Here is a 24,604-nt window from a genome sequence, read left to right as displayed (position 1 = left end):
ATCGTTCACACTGTCCATTACCCTGGGGGTTATACGGGGTAGTTCTGCTAGTAGAAATTCCCCGACTCTGAAGGTATTCCTTCAACTGGGAAGACATAAAAGAACTTCCCTGATCCGAATGGATATACGCAGGCATCCCAAAGATGACAAAAAGTTGAGTCAGACATTTGATAACTGTAGCAGCTGATACATCTGCGCAAGGAAAAGCAAAAGGGAACCTTGAAAACTCATCCACAACAGTAAGTGTATATCGGTTTTGAGTAGTTGAAGGAAGAGGCCCCTTGAAATCGACGCTCAAACGTTCAAAAGGAGAAGTAGCCTTTATAAGATGAGCTCGTTGAGGCTTAAAGAAATTCGGTTTACACCGAGCACAGATAGAACATGATGAAGTCATCCGCTTGACGTCTTCAACTGAAAAGGGCAAATTCTTACTGCGTACGAAGTGTATCATCCTCGTAACCCCAGGCATTGTGAAGATTAATAAGCGTATCTCCGTGAATCACAGAACAATAAGCCCTCGACAGCGCATCAGCAGCAACGTTATCCTTCCCCGGACGATAAACTATATCAAAATGGTAACATGCCAACTCAATCCTCCACCTCATTATTTTATCATTCTTAATCTTTCCAAAATGTTTGACATCAAACATAAAGGACACAGGCTTTTGATCAGTTGCCAACGTAAAATGTCGCCCCGATAAATAATGTCTCCATTTAGCAAGTGCTTCTACTATTGCATACGCCTCTTTCTCTATTGAAGAATGCCTTTTTCACTATTGTTCAAGGTACGTGAGAAAAAGGCCACAAGTCTTCCATTTTGGTTCAGAGTAGCCCCAATTGCAAAATCAGAAGCGTCCGTCTCAATCACAAAAGGAACCTGCTCATCAATTGAATGCACAACTGCTCCAAGGATATCCTTTTTAAAATTATCAAAACATGTCCTGGCCTCCCATGATAGAGGTTATGTTGTAACCCGAATAAGAGGCCGGATCTTCTGTGAAAAATTTGCAATCCAATTAGAATAGTAAGAAAACAGTCCAACAACTCGTTGCAAAGCCTTAGAATTAGTAGGACAAGGTAAATCAATCAATGGTCGCAGACGTTCTGGGTCTGGTTTAATCTTGTTTCCCGAGATAATGTACCCCAGTAGATTTACCTCAGTGGTCGAAAAGGTACACTTCTCTTTATTGAAAGGTAAACCAACTTTTTCCGCAGTTGAAGGAATCTTTCTAAATTAGAATCATGCTCCACCCTTGATTTGCCCACACCGTGATGTCATCTAAGTATGAAAAGGTGTCAGAGAGAGAGTTATCACTTATAAAAGCATCCATTGCCCGTTGAAAACAAGCAACACCATTAGTAACACCAAATGGTATTCGGCAAAACTGATACAGCTTTCCACCAGCCTCAAAGGCCGTATATGGTTGATCCTTCTTAACAATAGGAATCTGATGATAAGCACTCTTTAGGTCACTAGTGCTAAAAACCTTATACTGAGATACTTTATTGATAAGCTCATCAATCTTAGGCAAAGGGTACACATCTAATTGAGTATACCTATTAATAGTTTGGGAATAGTCTATCACCATTCGTTTCTTATGTCTCTCGTTAGTCGTGACAACTACCTGTGCCCGCCAAGGCGAACAACTAGGTTCAATGATTGCTTCCAATAAGAGACGTTGAACTTCAGAATTAATAAATTCTCTATCCTGACTGCTATACCTTCTTGACTTGGTAGCAATTGGCTTACAATCCGGCATCAAATTAGAAAGAAGTGATAATGGAGAAATGGATAAAGAGGTTAATCCACAAATAGATAAAGGTGGCTTAGTCCCTCCAAATGAAAGACTAAGGGACTCGTGTAACTGAAGCACATCATGACCAATCAAAATATCCACACAGAGATTAGGCAAAACAGATAGGCGTATATCAGTATACGTATTACCTAGAAGAATCAATTTCACACGGTAACAACCAGCTACTTGTGAAGTGAGAGTCGTCTGAGCCATACACACCTGATAGGAAACAGGTGAAATTTTCAAATGCTTCTCCTTTGCAAACTGAAGACTTATAAAACTCTTGGTACTGCCCGTATCTATAAGGGCCTTCACTTCCAACCCATTAACTTGGGACATAACTATAGCTTTGTTTAGGCCATGAGCAAATGCAGCAGAAATTGATGCAATAAACGCCCTATCTAAAGGCTGAATAGTCACAGAGGAGGTAATTGAACCTGATGATTTACACACACGTGCGTAATGACCTCTCTTGCCGCATTTACTACACACAGCCTACCGAGCAGGGCACTTCAGACGAGGTTGCCGGATGTTCCCACAAAAATAACACTTCTGAATCCTAGAGGCAACAGCCGCTGAAGTAGAAACTGTTTCAGAATCTAGTAAACCACTCCTATTAAGTCCACATAATTCCTTTTCATCCGGAACTGCCGAAACCACAGTCACAGGCCGATTAAAAAGAGCATAAGAATCCGAACTTCTCTGAGCCACATCCAATGTAGAAGCTTGCTCAAAAGCACTCTTAAGATCCAAAGTCTTATTTTCTAACAACCGCTGACGAATTGATCTAGACAGTAATCCATTAACTAAAGCATCCCGTACCGATTCTTCCTTATATTCTTCAGCCGTCACAGCCTTATAATTAGAGTTAACACTAAGGCACCGAAGTGCTTGTAAATAAGTATCCAAAGATTCTCCCACCTGCTGCCTACGGGCAGATAGAAGGTGATGTGCAAATACCTCATTCTTTAGTTTAACATAAATCTTTTCCAATGTAGAAATAGCCACTTCGTAAGTTTTACAGTCCAAAATATACTTATAAACATGCGGAGCAATGTAGTTGATCAGCATATTCAGCTTATTTAGAGACTCTTGATCCAACACGCCCAAAAAGTTTTTAAATGTACAATACCAATGTTTCCATTTATCATCCACTCCTGCAGAATTAGGGTCAGCATTGAATCATTCTGGTTGAAGATATCGCTCCATTCTGACATAAAGTTAATACATTGAAATAAAGAATAGATTTGCCTTTCTAATCTAGGCTTTATTAACTTAAAAATCCTGTAGCACATCTTCAACACCCAGTCCCAACTAAAGGCTGGAAAGAACTGAATTTAAGATGGCCACCACAAATCACATGACATCAACTACCAATGAGATTACAGCATATATCCCAAGGCAGGAAACAAACAACCAATCACAATACTTCTTACTAAACATAGAGAATAATCACCACAGGGAGTCTGGAGATCGGGAGTGGGGGGAGTCTGGAGATTGGGAGTGGGGGGAGTCCGGAGATCGGGAGTGGCGGGGTTCTGGAGATTGAGAGTTGGGGGAATCTGGAGATAGGGAGTGGGGGGAGTCTGGTTCACGGTAGTGGGGTGAGTCTGGTGATAGGGAGAGGGGGGAGTCCGGAAATTGGGTGTGGTGTGAGTCTGTTGTTCGGGTGTGGGGGGAGCCTTGAGATTGGGAGTGGGGGAATCTGGATTTCGGGAGTTGGGGATTCTGGATATCAGGAGTGGGAGGAGACTGGAGATCGGGAGTCGGGGTTGTCTGGATATCGGGAGTGTGGGGAGTCTGGAGATCAGGATGGTGGAGTCTAGAGAACAGGAGTGGTGGGAGTCTGGAGATCGGGAACGGGGGGGGTCTCGGAACTGGAGAGGGGGGAGTCCGGAGATCAGGAGTGGAGCGAGTCTGGAGATCAGGAATGGATGGAGTCTGGGGATCGGGAGTTGGGGCTGTCTGGAGATTGGGAATGGTGGGAGACTGGAGATCTGGATGAGGGGAGTCTGGAGAATGGGTTCGGGTTGTCTGGAGATCGGCTGTGAGGAGTGCCTGGACAACGGGATTGCGGGGGGAGACTGGATATCGGCCTTGGGGGAGTCTAAAGATCGGGGTCAGGGGAGTCTGGAAATCGGAATTGGGGTGTGTCCGGAGATTGGGAGTGGAGGGAGTCTGGAGATCGAGAGTTGGGGTTGTCTAGAGACCGGGAGTGGGTGGGTGTCTGGAGATCGGGACTGGGGGGAGTGTGGAGATCGGTAGTGGGGGGTGTCTGGAGATTGGGAGTGGGGGTGTCTGGATGTCGGGAGTGGGGGCGGTCCGGAGATCGGCAGTGGAAGGTGTTGTCTGGAAATAGGGAGTTGGTGTGTCTGGAGATCGGGATTGGGTGGAGTCTGGAGATTGGGAGTGGGGGGAGTCTGGAGATCGGGAGAGAGGGGAGTGTGGACATCTGGAGTGGGGGCAGTCCAGAGATCGGCAGTGGAAGGTGTTGTCTGGAAATCGGGAGTGGGTGTGTCTTGAGATCGGGAGTGGGTGGAGTCTGGAGATCGGGTGTGGGGGGAGTCTGGAGATCAGGAGAGAGGGGAGTGTGGAGATCGGGAGTGGGGGCTGCCTGGGGATCCAGAGTGATGTGAGTCTGGAGATCAGGAGTAGGGGGAGCCTGGAGATTTGGAGTGGGAGGAATCCGGAGATAAGGAGGGGGTGAGTCTGGAGATCGGGAGTGGGGGGAGTCTGGAGATTTGAAGTGGGAGGAATCCGGATATAGGAAGGGGGTGAGTCTGGAGATCGGGAGTGGGGGGAGTCTGGTGATCGGGAGAGGGGGGAGTCCAGAGTTCGGGAGTGGGGGCGTCTGGAGATCGGGAGTGCGGGGAGCCTTGTGATTGGGAGTGGGGGGAATCCAGCTTTCGGGAGTTTGGTGAGTCTGGATACCGGGATTGGGGCAGTCTGGAGATCGGGATTGGGGGAAGTGTGGAGAATGGGAATGTGGGGAGTCTGGAGATCGTGAGTGGGCGGAGTCTGTAGATCAGGAGTGGAGGGAGTCTGGAGATCGGGAGTGGGGGCTTTATGGAGATCGGGACTGGGGGGAGTCTGGAGATCGGCAGTCGGGGGTGTCTGGGAACGGGAGAGGGGGGAGTCCAGAGATCGGGACTGGGGTGAGTCCAGAGATCGGGAGTGGGGGGACTCCGGAGACAGGGAGTGGGGGATTCCGGATATAGGGAGTTTGGAGATTCTGGATATTGGGAGTGGGAGGAGACTGGAGATCGGGAGCATGGGGAGTCTGGAGATCAGGATAACTGGAGTCTGGAGAACGGGAGTGGTGGGAGTCTGGAGATCGGGAGTGGAGGGAGTCGGGAGATCGGGAGTGGGGGGTGTCTGGAGATCAGGAGTTGGTGGAGTCTGGAGATCGGGTGTGGGGGTAAACTGAAGATCGGGAGTGGGGCGCCTCCGGAGGTTGTGAATGGAGGGAGTCTGGTGATCGGGGTCAGGGAATTCTGGAGTTCGGAAGTGTGGTTGTGTGGAGATCAGGAGTGGGGGGAGTCTTGAGATCTGGCGTGGGGTTGTCTGAAGATCGGGAGTGGGGGGAGTCTGGAGATCGGGAGTGGGGGAATCTTGAGATCTGGAGTGGGGGAGTCTGGAGATCGGGAGAGGGGGGTGTCTGGAGATCGGGAGTGGGGGGAGTCTAGAGATCGGGAGTGGGGGGAGGCTAGAGATCGGGAGTGGGGGGAGTCTAGAGATTGGGAGTGGGGGGCGTCTGGATATCAGGAGTGGGGGGAGTCTGGAGATCGGGAGTGCAGGGTGTCTGGAGATCGGGGTTGGGGAATTCTGTCGGTCGGGAGTGGGTTGAGTACAGAGATCGGGAGTGGGGGTGTGTGGAGATCAGGAGATGTGGCTGTCTGGAGATCGGGAGTTGGGGGAGCCTGGAGATGGGGAGTGGTGGGAGTGTGGAGATTTGGAGAGTGGGGAGTATGGGGATGTTGGGCAGGGGGAGTCTGGAGATCGGGAGTTGGGGGAGTCTGGTGATCGGGAGTGGGGGGAGTCCGGAGTTCAGGAGTGGAGTGAGTCTGGTGATCGGGAGTGGGGGGAGCCTTGATATCGGGAGTGTGGGGAATCCGGCTATCAGGAGTTTGGTGAGTCTGGATATTGGGAGTGTGGGGAAACCGGCTATTGGGATTCAGGGGAGGAAGGAGATCGGATGTGGATAGAGTCTGGAGAATGGTGTCGGGGAGTCTAGAGAACTGGATTGGGGGGAATTTGGAGCTCAGGAGTGGGGGGTGACTGGAGACTGGGAGTGGGAGGAGTCTGGTGATCGGGAGTGGGGGGAGTGTGGAGAATGGGAATGTAGGGAGTCTGGAGATCGCGAGTGGGCGGCGTCTGGTGATCGGGAATGGAGGGAGTCTGGAGATCATGAGATGGGGAGTCTGTAGATCGGGAGTGGGGACTTTCTGGAGATCGGGATTGGGGGCTGTCTGGATATTGGGAGTGGGGGGAGTCTGGAGATCAGGAGTGGGGCATGTCCAGAGATCGTGAGTGGAGGTAGTCTGGAGATTGGGGTCCGGGAATTCTGGAGATTGGAATTGGGGGTAGTGTGGAGATCAGGAGTGGGGGGAGTCAGGAGATTGGGAGTGGGGGGAGTGTTGAAATCGGGAGTGTGTGCAGTGTGGAGATCAGGAGTGTCGGGAGACTGGAGACCATGATTGGGAGAGTGTGTAGATCGGGAGTGGGGTGAGTCGGCAGATCAGGAATGGACGAGGTCTGGAGATCGGGAGTGGGGGCTGTCTGGAGATCGGGAGTGGTGGGAGACTGGAGATCTGGATGGGGGTGTCTGGAGATCGGGTTCGGGGGTGTCTGGAGATCAGCAGTGGGGGGTGTGTGGACATCGGGATTGTGGGGGAGACTGGAGATCAGCCTTGGGGGAGTCTCAAGATCGGGGTCAGGGGAGTCTCGAGATCGGGATTGAGGTGTGTCCGGAGATTGGGAGTGGAGGGAGTCTGGAGATTGAGAGTTGGGGTTGTCTGGAGGCCGGGAGTGGGTGGGTGTCTGGAGATCGGGACTGTGGGGAGTGTGGAGATCGGTAGTGGGGGGTGTCTGGAGATCGGGAGAGGGGGTGTCTGGAGACGTGAGTGGGGCATATCCGTAGATCATGAGTGGAGGGAGTCTGGAGTTTGGGCTCTGGGAATTCTGGAGATTTGAATTAGGGGTAGTGTGGAGATCAGGAGTGGGGGGAGTCTGGAGATCAGGAGTGGGGGGAGTGTTGAAATCGGAAGTGTGGGGAGTGTGGGGATCAGGAGTGTCGGGAGACTGGAGATCAGGTTTGTGAGAGTGTGTAGATCGGGAGTGGGGTGAGTCTGGAGATCAGGAATGGACGGAGTCTGGAGATTGGGAGTCGGGGCTGTCTGGAGATCGGGAGTGGTGGGAGACTGGAGATCTGGATGGGGGGAGTCTGGAGATCGGGTTCGGGGGTGTCTGGAGATTGGCAGTGAGGAGTGTCTGGATAACGGGATTGGGGGGGAGACTGGAGATTTGCCTTGGGGGAGCCTGAAGATCGGGGTCAGGGGAGTCTGGAGATCGGGATTGGGGTGTGTCTGGGGATTGGGAGTGGAGGGGCTCTGGAGATCAAGAGTTGGGGTTGCCTAGAGACCGGGAATGGGTGGGTGTCTGGCGATCGGGACTGCAGGGAGAGTGGAGATCGGCAGTGGAAGGTGTTGTCTGGAAATCCGGAGTGCGTGTGTCTCAAGATCGGGAGTGGGTGGAGTCTGGAGATCGGGAGTGGGGGGCGTCTGGAGATCGGGAGAGGGGGGAGTGTGGAGATCGGGAGTGGGGAGTGCCTGGGGATCCGGAGTGGGGTGTGTCTGGAGATCGGGAGTGGGGGGAGTCTCGAGACTGGAGAGGGGGGAGTCCTGAGATCAGGAGTGGAGTGAGTCTGGAGATCGGGAGTGAGGGGTGCCTGGAGATTTGGAGAGGGGGGAGTATGGGGATTTTGGGCAGGGTGAGTCTGGAGATCGGGAGTGGGGGAAGTCTGGAGATTGGAGTGGGAGGAATCCGGAGAAAGGGAGGGGGGGTGTCTGGAGATCAGGTGTGGGGGGAGTCTGGTGATCGGGAGTGGGGGGAGTCCGGAATTTGGGAGTGGGGTGAGTCTGGTGATCGGGAGTGGAGGGAGCCTTGAGATTGGGAGTGGGGGGAATCCGGCTATCGGGAGTTTGGTGAGTCTGGATATCGGGAGTGGGAGGAGTATGGATATCGGGAGTTAGGGGAGTCTGGAGATCGGGTGTGGATAGAGTCTGGAGAATGGTGTTGGGGAGTCTAGAGAATGGGATTGGGGGAATTGGAGCTCAGGAGTGGGCGGTGGCTGGAGACCGGGTTTGGGGGGAGTCTGGAGATCGGGAGTGGGGGAGTCTGGAGATCGGGAGTGGATGGTTTCTGGTGATCGGGAGTGGGGGGAATCTGAAGATCGGAATTGGGGGTAGTGTGGAGAATGGGAATATGGGGAGTCTGGAAATCGGGAGTGGGCAGAGTCTGGAGAGCGGGATAGGAGGGAGTCTGGAGATCGGGAGTGGGGGCTTTCTGGAGATCAGGAGTGGGGGAGTCTGGAGATCGGCAATGGGGGGTGTCTGGGAATGGGAGAGGTGGGAGTCCAGAGAACGGGACTGGGGTGAGTCTGGAGATCGGGAGTGGGGTGAATCCGGAGTTAGGGAGTGGGGGGAGTCTGGTGAATGGGAGTGGGGTGAGTCTGCTAATCGGGAGAGGGGCTAGTCCGGAGATCTGGTGTGGATGAGTCTGGTGTTCGGGAGACGGGCTATTCCGGAGATCGGGTGTGGGGGGAGTCTGGTGATCGGGAGTGTGGCATGTCCGGAGATTGTGAGTGGAGGGAGTCTGGAGATTGGGGTCCGGGAATTCTGGAGATTGGAATTGGGGGTAGTGTGGAGATCAGGAGTGGGGGGAGTCAGGAGATCGGGAGTGGGGGGAGTGTTGAAATCGGGAGTGTGTGCAGTGTGGAGATCAGGAGTGTCAGGAGACTGGAGACCATGATTGGGAGAGTGTGTAGATCGGGAGTGGGGTGAGTCGGCAGATCAGGAATGGACGAGGTCTGGAGATCGGGAGTGGGGGCTGTCTGGAGATCGGGAGTGGTGGGAGACTGGAGATCTGGATGGGGGTGTCTGGAGATCGGGTTCGGGGGTGTCTGGAGATCAGCAGTGAGGGGTGTGTGGACATCGGGGTTGCGGGGGAGACTGGAGATCAGCCTTGGGGTAGTCTGAAGATCGGGGTCAGGGGAGTCTCGAGATCGGGATTGAGGTGTGTCCGGAGATTGGGAGTGGAGGGAGTCTGGAGATCAAGAGTTGGGGTTGTCTGGAGACCGGGAGTGGGTGGGTGTCTGGAGATCGGGACTGTGGGGAGTGTGGAGATCGGTAGTGGGGGGTGTCTGGAGATCGGGAGAAGGCGTGTCTGGAGACGTGAGTGGGGCATATGTGCAGATCATGAGTGGAGGGAGCCTGGAGTTTGGGGTCCGGGCATTCTGGAGATTTGAATTGGGGGTAGTGTGGAGATCAGGAGTTGGGGGAGTCTGGAGATCAGGAGTGGGGGGAGTGTTGAAATCGGGAGTGTGGGGAGTGTGGGGATCAGGAGTGTCGGGAGACTGGAGATCAGGTTTGGGAGAGTGTGTAGATCGGGAGTGGGATGAGTCTGGAGATCAGGAATGGACGGAGTCTGGAGATCGGGAGTCGGGGCTGTCTGGAGATTGGGAGTGGTGGGAGACTGGAGATCTGGATGGGGGGAGTCTGGAGATCGGGTTCGGGGGTGTCTGGAGATTGGCAGTGAGGAGTGTCTGGATAACGGGATTGGGGGGGAGACTGGAGATTTGCCTTGGGGGAGTCTGAAGATCGGGGTCAGGGGAGTCTGGAGATCGGGATTGGGGTGTCTCTGGAGATTGGGAGTGGAGGGAGTCTGGAGATCAAGAGTTGGGGTTGCCTAGAGACCGGGAATGGGTGGGTGTCTGGCGATCGGGACTGCGGGGAGAGTGGAGATCAGCAGTGGAAGGTGTTGTCTGGAAATCCGGAGTGTGTGTGTCTCGAGATCGGGAGTGGGTGGAGCCTGGAGATCGGGAGTGGGGGGGAGTCTGGAGATCAGGAGAGGGGGGAGTGTGGAGATCGGGAGTGGGGGGTGCCTGGGGATCCGGAGTGGGGTGTGTCTGGAGATCGGGAGTGGGGGGAGTCTCGAGACTGGAGAGAGGGGAGTCCGGAGATCAGGAGTGGAGCGAGTCTGGAGATCGGGAGTGAAGGGTGCCTGGAGATTTGGAGAGGGGGAATATGGGGATTTTGGGCAGGGTGAGTCTGGAGATCGGTAGTGGGGGAAGTCTGGAGATTTGGAGTGGGTGGAATCCGGAGAAAGGGAGGGGGGCTGTCTGGAGATCAGGTGTGGGGGGAGTCTGGTGATCGGGAGTGGGGGGAGTCCGGAATTTGGGAGTGGGGTGAGTCTGGTGATCGGGAGTGGAGGGAGCCTTGAGATTGGGAGTGGGGGGAATCCGGCTATCGGGAGTTTGGTGAGTCTGGATATCGGGAGTGGGAGGAGTATGGATATCGGGAGTCAGGGGAGTCTGGAGATCGGGTGTGGATAGAGTCTGGAGAATGGTGTTGGGGAGTCTAGAGAATGGGATTGGGGGAATTGGAGCTCAGGAGTGGGGGGTGGCTGGAGACCGGGTTTGGGGGGAGTCTGGAGATCGGGAGTGGGGGAGTCTAGAGATCGGGAGTGGATGGTTTCTGGTGATCGGGAGTGGGGGGAATCTGAAGATCGGGATTGGGGGTAGTGTGGAGAATGGGAATATGGGGAGTCTGGAGATCGGGAGTGGGCAGAGTCTGGAGAGCGGGAGAGGAGGGAGTCTGGAGATCGGGAGTGGGGGCTTTCTGGAGATCAGGAGTGGGGGAGTCTGGAGATCGGCTGTGGGGGGTGTCTGGGAACAGGAGAGGTGGGAGTCCAGAAATCGGGACTGGGGTGAGTCCGGAGATCGGGAGTGGGGTGAATCCGGAGTTAGGGAGTGGGGGGAGTCTGGTGAACGGGAGTCGGGTGAGTCTGCTAATCGGGAGATGGGCTAGACCGGAGATGTGGTGTGGGGTGAGTCTGGTGATCGGGAGACGGGCTATTCCGGAGATCGGGTGTGGGGGGAGTCTGGTGATCGGGAGTGTGGCATGTCCGGAGATTGTGAGTGGAGGGAGTCTGGAGATTGGGGTCCGGGAATTCTGGAGATTGGAATTGGGGGTAGTGTGGAGATCAGGAGTGGGGGGAGTAAGGAGATCAGGAGTGGGGGGAGTGTTGAAATCGGGAGTGTGTGCAGTGTGGAGATCAGGAGTGTCGGGAGACTGGAGACCATGATTGGGAGAGTGTGTAGATCGGGAGTGGGGTGAGTCGGCAGATCAGGAATGGACGAGGTCTGGAGATCGGGAGTGGGGGCTGTCTGGAGATCGGGAGTGGTGGGAGACTGGAGATCTGGATGGGGGTGTCTGGAGATCGGGTTCGGGGGTGTCTGGAGATCAGCAGTGAGGGGTGTGTGGACATCGGGATTGCGGGGGAGACTGGAGATCAGCCTTGGGGTAGTCTGAAGATCAGGGTCATGGGAGTCTCGAGATCGGGATTGAGGTGTGTCCGGAGATTGGGAGTGGAGGGAGTCTGGAGATCGAGAGTTGGGGTTGTCTGGAGACCGGGAGTGGGTGGGTGCCTGGAGATCGGGACTGTGGGGAGTGTGGAGATCGGTAGTGGGGGGTGTCTGGAGATCGGGAGAGGGCGTGTCTGGAGACGTGAGTGGGGCATATGCGCAGATCATGAGTGGAGGGAGTCTGGAGTTTGGGGTCCGGGAATTCTGGAGATTTGAATTGGGGGTAGTGAGGAGATCAGGAGTTGGGGGAGTCTGGAGATCAGGAGTGGGGGGAGTGTTGAAATCGGGAGTGTGGGGAGTGTGGGGATCAGGAGTGTCGGGAGACTGGAGATCAGGTTTGGGAGAGTGTGTAGATCGGGAGTGGGATGAGGCTGGAGATCAGGAATGGACGGAGTCTGGAGATCGGGAGTTGGGGCTGTCTGGAGATCGGGAGTGGTGGGAGACTGGAGATCTGGATGGGGGAGTCTGGAGATCGGTTTCGGGGGTGTCTGGTGATTGGCAGTGAGGAGTGTCTGGATAACGGGATTGGGGGGGAGACTGGAGATTTGCCTTGGGGGAGTTGAAGATCGGGGTCAGGGGAGTCTGGAGATCGGGAGTGAGGGGTACCTGGAGATTTGGAGAGGGGGGAGTATGGGGATTTTGGGCAGGGTGAGTCTGGAGATCGGGAGTGGGGGAAGTCTGGAGATTTGGAGTGGGAGGAATCCGGAGAAAGGGAGGGGGGGTGTCTGGAGATCAGGTGTGGGGGGAGTCTGGTGATCGGGAGTGGGGGGAGTCTGGAATTTGGGAGTGGGGTGAGTCTGGTGATCGGGAGTGGAGGGAGCCTTGAGATTGGGAGTGGGGGGAATCCGGCTATCGGGAGTTTGGTGAGACTGGATATCGGGAGTGGGAGGAGTATGGATATCGGGAGTCAGGGGAGTCTGGAGATCGGGTGTGGATAGAGTCTGGAGAATGGTGTTGGGGAGTCTAGAGAATGGGATTGGGGGAATTGGAGCTCAGGAGTGGGGGGTGTCTGGAGACCGGGTTTGGGGGGAGTCTGGAGATCGGGAGTGGGGGAGTCTGGAGATCAGGAGTGGATGGTTTCTGGTGATCGGGAGTGGGGGGAATCTGAAGATCGGGATTGGGGGTAGTGTGGAGAATGGGAATATGGGGAGTCTGGAGATCGGGAGTGGGCAGAGTCTGGAGACCGGGAGAGGAGGGAGTCTGGAGATCGGGAGTGGGGGCTTTCTGGAGATCAGGAGTGGGGGAGTCTGGAGATCGGCAGTGGGGGGTGTCAGGGAACGGGAGAGGTGGGAGTCCAGAGATTGGGACTGGGGTGAGTCCGGAGATCGGGAGTGGGGTGAATCCGGAGTTAGGGAGTGGGGGGAGTCTGGTGAATGGGAGTGGGGTGAGTCTGCTAATCGGGAGAGGGGCTAGTCCGGAGGTGTGGTGTGGGGTGAGTCTGGTGATCGGGAGAGGGGCTATTCCGGAGATCGGTTGTGGGGGGAATCTGGTGATCGGGAGTGTGGCATGTCCGGAGATTGTGAGTGGAGGGAGTCTGGAGATTGGGGTCTGGGAATTCTGGAGATTGGAATTGGGGGTAGTGTGGAGATCGGGAGTGGGGAGAGTGTTGAAATCGGGAGTGTTTGCAGTGTGGAGATCAGGAGTGTCGGGAGACTGGAGATCATGATTGGCAGAGTGTGTAGATCGGGAGTGGGGTGAGTCTGCAGATCAGGAATGGACGAGGTCTGGAGATTGGGAGTGGGGGCTGTCTGGAGATCGGGAGTGGTGGGAGACTGGAGATCTGGATGGGGGGTGTCTGGAGATCGGGTTCGGGGGTGTCTGGAGATTAGCAGTGAGGGGTGCCTGGACATCGGCATTGCGGGGGAGACTGGAGATCGGCCTTGGGGGAGACTGAAGATCGGGGTCAGGGGAGTCTGGAGATCGGGATTGAGGTGTGTCCGGAGATTGGGAGTGAAGGGAGTCTGGAGATCGAGAGTTGGGGTTGTCTGGAGACTGGGAGTGGGTGGGTGTCTGGAGATCGAGACTGTGGAGAGTGTGGAGATCGGTAGTGGGGGGTGTCTGGAGATCGGGAGAGGGGGTGTCTGGAGATCGGGAGTGGGGTATAACCGGAGATCATGAGTGGAGGGAGTCTGGAGATTGGGGTCCGGGTATTCTGGATATTTGAATTGGGGGTAGTGTGGAGATCAGGAGTGGGGGGAGTCTGGAGATCAGGAGTTGTGGGAGTGTTGAAATCGGGAGTGTGGGGAGTGTGGAGATCAGCAGTGTCGGGAGACTGGAGATCAGGTTTGGGAGAGTGTGTAGGTCGGGAGTGGGGTGAGTCTGGAGATCAGGAATGGATGGAGTCTGGAGATCGGGAGTCGGGGCTGTCTGGAGATCGGGAGTGGTGGGAGACTGGAGATCTGGATGGGGGGAGTCTGGAGATTGGGTTCGGAGGTGTCTGGAGATCGGCAGTGAGGTGTGTCTGGATAACGGGATTGGGGAGGGAGACTGGAGACTTGCCTTGGGGGAGTCTGAAGATCGGGGTCAGGGGAGTCTGGAGATCGGGATTGGGGTGTGTCTGGAGATTGGGAGTGGAGGGAGTCTGGAGATCAAGAGTTGGGGTTGTCTAGAGACCGGGAATGGGTGTGTGTCTGGAGATCGGGACTGCGGGGAGAGTGGAGATCGGCAGTGGAAGGTGTTGTCTGGAAATCCGGAGTGTGTTTGTCTCGAGATCGGGAGTGGGTGGAGTCTGGAGATCGGGAGTGGGCGGAGTTTGGAGATCGGGTGTGGGGCGAGTCTGGAGATCGGGAGAGAGGGGAGTGTGGAGATCGGGAGTGGGGGCTGCCTGGGGATCCAGAGTGATGTGAGTCTGGAGATCGAGAGTGGGGGGAGTCTCGAGACTGGAGAGGGGGAGTCCGTAGATCAGGAGTGGAGCGAGTCTGGAGATCAGGAGTGGGGGGAGCCTGGAGATTTGGAGTGGGAGGAATCCGGAGATAAGGAGGGGGTGAGCCTGGAGATCGGGAGTGGGGGGAGTCTGGAGATTTGAAGTGGGAGGAATCCGGAGATAGGGAGGGGGTGAGTCTGGAGATCGGGAGTGGGGGGAGTCTGGTGATCGGGAGAGGGGGGAGTCCGGAGTTCGGGAGTGGGGGGTCTGGAGATCGGGAGTGCGGGGAGCCTTGTGATTGGGAGTGGGGGGAATCCAGCTTTCGGGAGTTTGGTGAGTCTGGATATCGGGATTGGGGTCAGTCTGGAGATCGGGATTGGGGGGAGTGTGGAGAATGGGAATGTGGGGAGTCTGGAGATCGTGAGTGGGTGGAGTCTGGAGATCAGGAGTGGAGGGTGTCTGGAGATCGGGAGTGGGGGCTTTATGGAGGTCGGGACTGGGGGGAGTCTGGAGATCGGCAGTCGGGGGTGTCTGGGAACGGGAGAGGGGGGAGTCCAGAGGTCGGGACTGGGGTGAGTCCGGAGATCGGGAGTGGGGGGACTCCGGAGACAGGGAGTGGAGGATTCCAGATATAGGGAGTTTGGAGATTCTGGATATTGGGAGTGGGAGGAGACTGGAGATCGGGAGCATGGGGAGTCTGGAGATCAGGATAAGTTGAGTCTGGAGAACGGGAGTGGTGGGAGTCTGGAGATCGGGAGAGGAGGGAGTCTGGAGATCGGGAGTGGGGGGCGTCTGGAGATCAGGAGTTGGTGGAGTCTGGAGATCGGGTGTGGGGGTAAACTGAAGATCGGGAGTGGGGCACCTCCGGAGGTTGTGAATGGAGGGAGTCTGGTGATCGGGGTCGGGGAATTCTGGAGTTCGGAAGTTTGGTTGTGTGGAGATCAGGAGTGGGGGGAGTCTTGAGATCGGGAGTGGGGGAATCTTGAGTTCTGGAGTGGGGGAGTCTGGAGATCGGGAGTGGGGGCAGGCTAGAGATGGGGAGTGGGGTAGTCTAGAGATTGGGAGTGGGGGCGTCTGGAGATCAGGAGTGGGGGGAGTCTGGAGATCGGGAGTGCAGGGTGTCTGGAGATCGGGGTTGGGGAATTCTGTCGGTCGGGAGTGGGTTGAGTCCAGAGATCGGGAGTGGGGGTGTGTGGAGATCAGGAGATGTTGCTGTCTGGAGATCGGGAGTGGGGGGAACCTGGAGATCGGGAGTGGTGGGAGTGTGGAGATTTGGAGAGTGGGGAGTATGGGGATTTTGGGCAGGGGGAGTCTGGAGATCGGGAGTGGGGGGAGTCTGGTGATCGGGAGTGGGGGGAGTCCGGAGTTCGGGAGTGGGGTGAGTCTGGTGATCGGGAGTGGGGGGAGCCTTGATATCGGGAGTGTGGGGAATCTGGCTATCGGGAGTTTGGTGAGTCTGGATATCGGGAGTGTGGGGAATCCGGCTATTGGGATTCAGGGGAGGAAGGAGATCGGGTGTGGATAGAGTCTGGAGAATGGTGTCGGGGAGTCTAGAGAACTGGATTGGGGGGAATTTGGAGCTCAGGAGTGGGGGGTGACTGGAGACCGGGAGTGGGAGGAGTCTGGTGATCGAGAGTGGGGGGAGTGTTGAGAATGGGAATGTGGGGAGTCTGGAGATCGCGAGTGGGCGGCGTCTGGAGATCGGGAATGGAGGGAGTCTGGAGATCATGAGATGGGGAGTCTGTAGATCAGGAGTGGGGACATTCTGGAGATCGGGATTGGGGGCTGTCTGGATATCAGGAGTGGGAGGAGTCTGGAGATCGGGAGTGTGGCATGTCCAGAGATCGTGAGTGGAGGGAGTCTGGAGATTGGGGTCCGGGAATTCTGGAGATTGGAATTGGGGGTAGTGTGGAGATCAGGAGTGGGGGGAGTCTGGAGATCGGGAGTGGGGGGAGTGTTGAAATCGGGAGTGTGTGCTGTGTGGAGATCAGGAGTTTCGGGAGACTGGAGATCATGATTTGGAGAATGTGTAGATCTGGAGTGGGGTGAGTCGGCAGATCAGGAATGGACGAGGTCTGGAGATCGGAAGTGGGGGCTGCCTGGAGATCGGGAGTGGTGGGAGACTGGAGATCTGGATGGGGGTGTCTGGAGATCGGGTTCGGGGGTGTCTGGAGATCAGCAGTGAGGGGTGTCTGGACATCGGGATTGCGGGGGAGACTGGAGATCGGCCTTGGGGGAGTCTGAAGATCGGGGTCAGGGGAGTCTCGAGTTCGGGATTGAGGTGTGTCCGGAGATTGGGAGTGGAGGGAGTCTGGAGAAAGAGAGTTGGGGTTGTCTGGAGATCGGGAGAGGGGGTGTCTGGAGACGTGAGTGGGGCATATCCGGAGATCATGAGTGGAGGGAGCCTGGAGTTTGGTGTCTGGGAATTCTGGAGATTTGAATTGGAGGTAGTGTGGAGATCAGGAGTGGGGGGAGTCTGGAGATCAAGGCCTAGAAATTGGGTTTTGGCTTAGCCAGGGCTTTAGCACCGGAAATTAGTGCCGGCGCTACGTCCCCTGCGCGCGCCAAAAATTCAGTGGCGCCGCGCCCAAACGGCTGCCAGCGCTACTGAAGGGTCTTAGCGCCTGGAAAAGGGCGCTAACTGCCGTTTCGCGCCGCAATTCCGGCGCTGCGGCACCCGATGCGGTGCGGCAGGCTGGGGAAGTGCAGGCCTCCTCCTTCCGTTAAGGAGGAGCTGCCTGCATCCGGCCGCGGCCCGCGCAAATCTGCTTAAAAATGAGCCCGGCACCTCGGACAAGTGCCGGGCTTGCATCTGTTCCGGGGGGGGGGCGGAGAGAAGTCCGGGGAGGGAGCTGCGGGCAGGCGGCCGGCGGGAAAGCGGCCAGCCGCCGCGGGGCCTTTAATGCGCCGGCGCTAACTGCAGTAAGGCACCTCTGACAAAACGCTGGTTGCGGCTGCCACGGGCGAGGCGGCCGCAACTCAATTTCGGAGTTCGGGCGGGTTACCACGGCAACCGGGACACTGCGCACACCGATGACGTCATCGGTGCCGGCGCAGCGCTACCGGAGCAACGCCGATTTAGGGCCCCAGGGAATTTCACTACTGGCCATAACTCCGACGCAAGGCCCTCTAGCGCCTCAAATGAGGCGCTAAGGCTACTGAATTTTCAGCCGCAGGAGTGGGGGGAGTGTTGAAATCGGGAGTGTGGGGAGTGTGGGGATCAGGAGTGTCGGGAGACGGGAGATCAGGTTTGGGAGAGTGTGTAGATCGGGAGTGGGGTGGGTCTGGAGATCAGGAATGGACGGAGTCTGGAGATCGGGAGTCGGGGCTGTCTGGAGATCGGGAGTGGTGGGAGACTGGAGATCTGGATGGGGGAGTCTCGAGATTGGGTTCGGGGGTGTCTGGAGATTGGCAGTGAGGAGTGTCTGGATAACGGGATTGGGGGGCAGACTGGAGATTTGCCTTGGGGGAGTCTGAAGATCGGGGTCAGGTGAGTCTGGAGATCGGGATTGGGGTGTGTCTGGAGATTGGGAGCGGAGGGAGTCTGGAGATCAAGAGTTGGGGTTGTCCAGAGACCGGGAATGGGTGGGTGTCTGGAGATCGGGACTGCGGGGAGAGTGGAGATCGGCAGTGGAAGGTGTTGTCTGGAAATCCGGAGTGTGTGTATCTCGAGATCGGGAGTGGGTGGAGTCTGGAGAACGGGAGTGGGGGTAGTCTGGAGATCGGGAGGGGGGGAGTGTGGAGATCGGGAGTGGGGGGAGCCTGGGGATCCGGAGTGGGGTGTGTCTGGAGATCGGGAGTGGGGGGAGTCTCGAGACTGGAGAGGGGGGAGTCCGGAGATTAGGAGTGGAGCGAGTCTGGAGATCGGGAGTGAGGGGTGCCTGGAGATTTGGAGAGGGGGGAGTATTGGGATTTTGGGCAGGGTGAGTCTGGAGATCGGGAGTGGGGGAAGTCTGGAGATTTGGAGTGGGAGGAATCCGGAGAAAGGGAGGGGGGGTGTCTGGAGATCAGGTGTGATGGGAGTCTGGTGATCGGGAGTGGGGGGTGTCCGGAATTTGGGAGTGGGGTGAGTCTGGTGATCGGGAGTGGAGGGAGCCTTGAGATTGGGAGTGGGGGGAATCCGGCTATCGGGAGTTTGGTGAGTCTGGATATCGGGAGTGGGAGGAGTATGGATATCGGGAGTCAGTGGAGTCTGGAGATCGGGTGTGGATAGAGTCTGGGGAATGGTGTTGGGGAGTCTAGAGAATGGGATTGGGGGAATTTGGAGCTCAGGAGTGGGGGTTGTCTGGAGACCGGGTTTGGGGGGAGTCTGGAGATCGGGGGTGGGGGAGTCTGGAGATCGGGAGTGGGTGGTTTCTGGTGATCGGGAGTGGGGGGAATCTGAAGATCGGGATTGGGGGTAGTGTGGAGAATGGGAATATGGGGAGTCTGGAGATCGGGAGTGGGCAGAGTCTGGAGATCGGGAGAGGAGGGTGTCTGGAGATCGGGAGTGGGAGCATTCTGGAGATCAGGAGTGGGGGAGTCTGGAGATCGGCAGTGGGGGCTGTCTGGGAATGGGAGAGGTGGGAGTCCAGAGATCGGGACTGGGGTGAGTCCGGAGATCGGGACTGGGGTGAATCTGGAGTTAGGGAGTGGGGGGAGTCTGGTGAACGGGAGTGGGGTGAGTCTGCTAATTGGGAGAGAGGCTAGTCCGGAGATCTGGTGTGGGGTGAGTCTGGTGATCGGGAGAGGGGCTATTCCGGAGATCGAGTGTGGGGGGAGTCTGGTGATCGGGAGTGTGGCATGTCCGGAGATCGTGAGTGGAGGGAGTCTGGAGATTGCGGTCCGGGAATTCTGGAGATTGGAATTGGGGGTAGTGTGGAGATCGGGAGTGGGGAGAGTGTTGAAATCGGGAGTGTTTCCAGTGTGGAGATCAGGAGTGTCGGGAGACTGGAGATCATGATTGGGAGAGTGTGTAGATCGGCAGTGGGGTGAGTCTGCAGATCAGGAATGGACGAGGTCTGGAGATCGGGAGTGGGGGCTGTCTGGAGATCGGGAGTGGTGGGAGACTGGAGATCTGGATGGGGGGTGTCTGGAGATCGGGTTCAGGGGTGTCTGGAGATCAGCAGTGAGGGGTGTCTGGACATCGGCATTGCGGGGGAGACTGGAGATCGGCCTTGGGGGAGTCTGAAGATCGGGGTCAGGGGAGTCTGGAGATCGGGATTGAGGTGTGTCCAGAGATTGGGAGTGGAGGGAGTCTGGAGATCGAGAGTTGGGGTTGTCTGGAGACTGGGAGTGGGTGGGTGTCTGGAGATGGGGACTGTGGGGAGTGTGGAGATCGCTAGTGGGGGGTGTCTGGAGATCGGGAGAGGGGGTGTCTGGAGATCGGGAGTGGGGCATACCCAGAGATCATGAGCGGAGGGAGTCTGGAGATTTGGGTCCGGGAATTCTGGATATTTGAATTGGGGGTAGTGTGGAGATCAGGAGTGGGGGGAGTCTGGAGATCAGGAGTTGGGGGAGTGTTGAAATCGGAAGTGTGGGGAGTGTGGGGATCAGGAGTGTCGGGAGACTGGAGATCAGGTTTGGGAGAGTGTGTAGATCGGGAGTGGGGTGAGTCTGGAAATCAGGAATGGACGGAGTCTGGAGATCGGGAGTCGGGGCTGTCTGGAGATCTGGAGTGGTGGGAGACTGGAGATCTGGATGGGGGGAGTCTGGAGATTGGGTTCGGGGGTGTCTGGAGATCGGCAGTGAGGTGTGTCTGGATAACGGGATTGGGGAGGGAGACTGGAGATTTGCCTTGGGGGAGTCTGAAGATCGGGGTCAGGGGAGTCTGGAGATCGGGATTGGGGTGTGTCTGGAGATTGGGAGTGGAGGGAGTCTGGAGATCAAGAGTTGTGGTTGTCTAGAATCCGGGAATGGGTGTGCGTCTGGAGATCGGGACTGCGGGGAGAGTGGAGATCAGCAGTGGAAGGTGTTGTCTGGAAATCCGGAGTGTGTGTGTCTCGAGATCGGGAGTGGGTGGAGTCTGGAGATCGGGAGTGGGGGGAGTCTGGAGATCGGGAGAGGGGGGAGTGTGGAGATCGGGAGTGGGGGGTGCCTGGGGTTCCGGTGTGGGGTGTGTCTGGAGATCGGGACTGGGGGGAGTCTTGAGACTGGAGAGGGGGGAGTCCGGAGATCAGGAGTGGAGCGAGTCTGGAGATCGGGAGTGAGGGGTGCCTGGAGATTTGGAGAGGGCGGAGTATGGGGATTTTGGGCAGGGTGAGTCTGGAGATCGGGAGTGGGGGGAGTCTGGAGAATTGGAGTGGGAGGAATCCGGAGATAGTGAGGGGGCTGTCTGGAGATCAGGTGTGGGGGGAGTCTGGTGATCGGGAGTGGGGGGAGACCGGAATTTGGGAGTGGGGTGAGTCTGGTGATCGGGAGTGGAGGGAGCCTTGAGATTGGGAGTGGGGGAGAATCTGGCTATCAGGAGTTTGGTGAGTCTGGATATCGGGAGTGGGGGGAGTATGGATATCGGGAGTCAGGGGAGTCTAGAGATCGGGTGTGGATAGAGTCTGGAGAATGGTGTTGGGGAGTCTAGAGAATGGGATTGGGGGAATTTGGCGCTCAGGAGTGGGGGGTGTCTGGAGACCGGGTTTGGGGGAGTCTGGAGATCGGGAGTAGGGGAGTCTGGAGATCGGGAGTGGGTGGTTTCTGGAGATCGGGAGTGGGGGGAATCTGAAGATTGGGATTGGGGGTAGTGTGGAGAATGGGAATATGGGGAGTCTGGAGAGCGTGAGTGGGCAGAGTCTGGAGATCGGGAGAGGAGGGAGTCTGGAGAACGGGAGTGGGGTCTTTCTGGAGTTCGGGAGTGGGGGAGTCTGGAGATCGGCAGTGGGGGGTGTCTGGGAACGGGAGAGGTGGGAGTCCAGAGATCGGGACTGGGGTGAGTCCGGAGATCGGGAGTGGGGTAAATCCGGAGATAGGGAGTGGGGGGAGTCTGGTGAATGGGAGTGGGGTGAGTCTGCTAATTGGGAGAGGGGCTAGTCTGGAGATCTGGTGTGGGGTGAGTCTGGTGATCGGGAGCGGGGCTATTCTGGAGATCGGGTGTGGGGGGAGCCTGGTGATCAGGAGTCGGGGGAGACTTGAGATCGGGAGAGGGGGAATCCGGATATCGGGAGTTTGGAGACTCTGGATATCGGGAGTGGGAGGAGACTGGAGATCGGGAGTTGGGGGAGTCTGGAGATCTGGATAAGTGGAGTCTGGAGAACGGGAGTGGTGGGAGTCTGGAGATCGGGAATGGAGGGAGTCTGGAGATCGGGAGTGATGGGAGTCTGGAGATAGGGACTGGGTGGAGTCTGGAGATCGGGAGTGGGGGGAATCTGGAGATCGGGAGTGGGGTGAGTCTGGTGATCGGGAGTGGGGGGAGGCTAGAGATCGGGAGTGGGGGGAGTCTAGAGATTGGGAGTGCAGGGTGTCTGTAGATCGGGAGTTTGGGGAGGCTGCAGATTGGGAATGAGGGGAGTCTAGAGATTGGGAGTGGGGTTTGTCTGTAGATCGGGAGTGGGGGGTGTCTAGCGATCGGGAGTTTTGGGTGTCTGGAAATCGGGAGTGGAGGGTGTCTGGAGATCGGGAATGGCGGTTCTCTGGAGATCAGGAGTGGGGGGAGTCTGGAGATTCGGACGTGGGGTTGTCCTGAGATTGGGAGTGGAGGGAGTCTGGAGATCGTGGTTGGGGATTTCTGTCGATCGGGAGTGGGTTGAATCTGGAGATCAGGAGTGGGGGGTGTCTGGAGATGAGCAGTTGGTGGAGTCTGGAGATCGGGTGTGGGGGGAAACTGGAGATCGGGAGTGGGGGGAGTCTGGAGATCAGGAGTGGATGGAGTCTTGAGTTCGGGAGTGGGGGCAGTCCGGAGAATGGGAGTGGGTGGAGTCTGAAGATCGTGGTCGGGGGTGTCTGGAGATCGTGAGTGGAGGGAGTCTGGAGATCAGGAGTGTGGGGAGTCTGGGGATCGGCATTGGGGGGAGTCTGGAGTTTGGGAGTGGAGGGAGTCTGGAGACCGGTTGTGGGGGTTGTCTGGAGATTGGGAGTGGGGGGACTCTGTAGATCGGGAGTGGGGCGCATCCAGAGATCATGACTGGAGGGAGTCTGGTGATCGGGGTCAGGGAATTCTGGAGATCGGAAGTGGGGGTGTGTGGAGATAAGGAGTGGGGGGAGTCTGGAGATCGGGACTGGGGGGAGTCTGGAAATCGGGAGTGGGGGGAATGCGGAGTTAGGGAGTGGGGGGAGTCTGGAGATCATGAGTGGGGTGAGTCTGGTGATCGGGAGTGGGGGAGTCCGGAGATCGGGAGTGGGGTGAGCCTGGTGTTTGGGAGTGGGGGGAGCCTTGAGATCAGGAGTGGGGGGAATCCGGATTTTGGGAGTTTGGGGAGTCTGAATATCAGGAGTGGGGGCGTCTGGAGAGCGGGAGTGTAGGGAGTCTGGAGATCGGGAGTGGGGGGTGTCTGGAGATCGGGGGAGGTGGGAGTCTGGTGATCGGGAGTGGGGGAGTCCGGAGATCGGGAGTGGGGTGAGTCTGGTGTTCGGGAGTGGGGGGAGCCTTGAGATCAGGAGTGGGGGGAATCCGGATTTTGGGAGTTTGGGGAATCTGAATATCAGGAGTGGGGGCGTCTGGAGAGCGGGAGTGTAGGGAGTCTGGAGATCAGGAGTAGTGGAGTATGGAGATCGGGAGTGCAGGGAGTCTGGAGATCGGGAGTGGGGGGTGTCTGGAGATCGGGAGAGGTGGGAGTCTGGAGATCAGGAGTGGGGGATGTCTGGAGATCGGGAGAGGGGGGAGTTGTAAGGTTTGCAAAAGTTTCAGAGGATTTCTACAGCCCCCGAAGATTATTTTTGATTAAAGAAAACCTGTGTGGAATATGCCTTAAAAACCCAGGGCATCAAAATGGCTGTCAGGCCTCATGGCAGGAGATAAAGGCAGCCTGCTTGTATATCTTGAATCATGGGCTGACAAAGGATTTGAAAAAAACACCAGCCAGCAAACTGTCAATCAACTGCAGTTTAGGAAGTTTCACCCACAGGTCAAAGGATGTTTGTTTACAGAACTCTCTACAATGTTGACTCAAAGGCTTAAGACTGCGACCGCAGGAAAATGGTTTGTTTACAAAACACTTGAGTGCTGTTGACTGAACACTTAAGGATTCAGTGGGACATTTCAAACTGGTCGAAAGCCAGTTTAAAAGAATGGGTAACACATTCAAACCCATTACAGTCAATGGGGGCAGCTCAGTCCCTTTTGTATAGCCCAGATACATCCAGATTTGGGCGCGAAGACAACGGCTTCCAATGGGGTATAAAGATAACCCCTCAGGAAGCCATTCTCTCTCTCTCTGCCACCTCGCCTCCATGCCCTGCCTACAAAGCAACAGCCCGCCCAAAGAAGTGGAATACCAGCAGTTACTTTTGAATTACTGGGGTATCTCTACTTCAGGGCGGTCAAGAATCCAAGACAGACAGCAGGGGCATGGAGCAGGCGTTTACTGGTGAGCATAAAACTTTCTGGCCCTTTACAAGGCAACCTAGATAGGTATTAGGGGTGGGAATTGAAGGGGGATTTTGTTAAATTGTAATTTTAGTCAATTTTCCCTTGATTTGTCCGTTTCTCCTCCCCTATTAAGCAAAGGTGTGCTGTATTAAGCAATGGTGTGCTGTATTAAGCAAAGGTGTGCTGTATTGAGCAAAGGTTGCTGTATTAAGCAAAGGTGTGCTGTATTAAGTAAAAGAGTGCTGTATTCATCATTATTTTCAAATTATTCTTATTTTCAATAAATACTGGTCTTCTTTGCACCCAACCACGAGCCTCGTTTTGTCTACATCGCTACTGAAATAAGTCTGGTGGTCAGAACCAGAAAAGGGGAGCTATTCGAAACTGCAAGGGGCTCTGGAGCAGCTCAGATACTTCTGACTGGCCAGAGACAATAACCCGACTACACCCACCTATTTTCTACAGAGTCTTGAGATCTGGAGTGGGGGGAGTCTGGAGATCGGTAGTGGGGGGAGTATTGAGAGCGGGAGTGGGGGGAATCTGGAGATTGGGAGTGGGGGGAGTCTGGAGATCGGGAGTGGGGGGTGTCCGGAGATCGGGATTGGGTGAGTCTGAAGATCGGGTTCGGGGGTACCTGGAGATTGGGAGTGGGGGGGTGTCTGAATATCGGGAGTGGGGTGTGTCTGGAGATTGGGGTTGAGGGAGTGTGGAGATTGGGAGTGGGGAGAGTGTGGAGATCGGGAGTGGGGAGAGTCTGCAGATTGGGAGTGGGGGGAGGTTGGAGATCGGCAGTGGCGAGTGCCTGG

Source organism: Somniosus microcephalus, chromosome 6 (genome assembly GCF_052327205.1).
Source record: "Somniosus microcephalus isolate GS21.2 chromosome 6, FLI_Smic_1.0, whole genome shotgun sequence".
NCBI lineage: Eukaryota > Metazoa > Chordata > Chondrichthyes > Squaliformes > Somniosidae > Somniosus > Somniosus microcephalus.
This window is presented reverse-complemented; position numbering follows the sequence as displayed.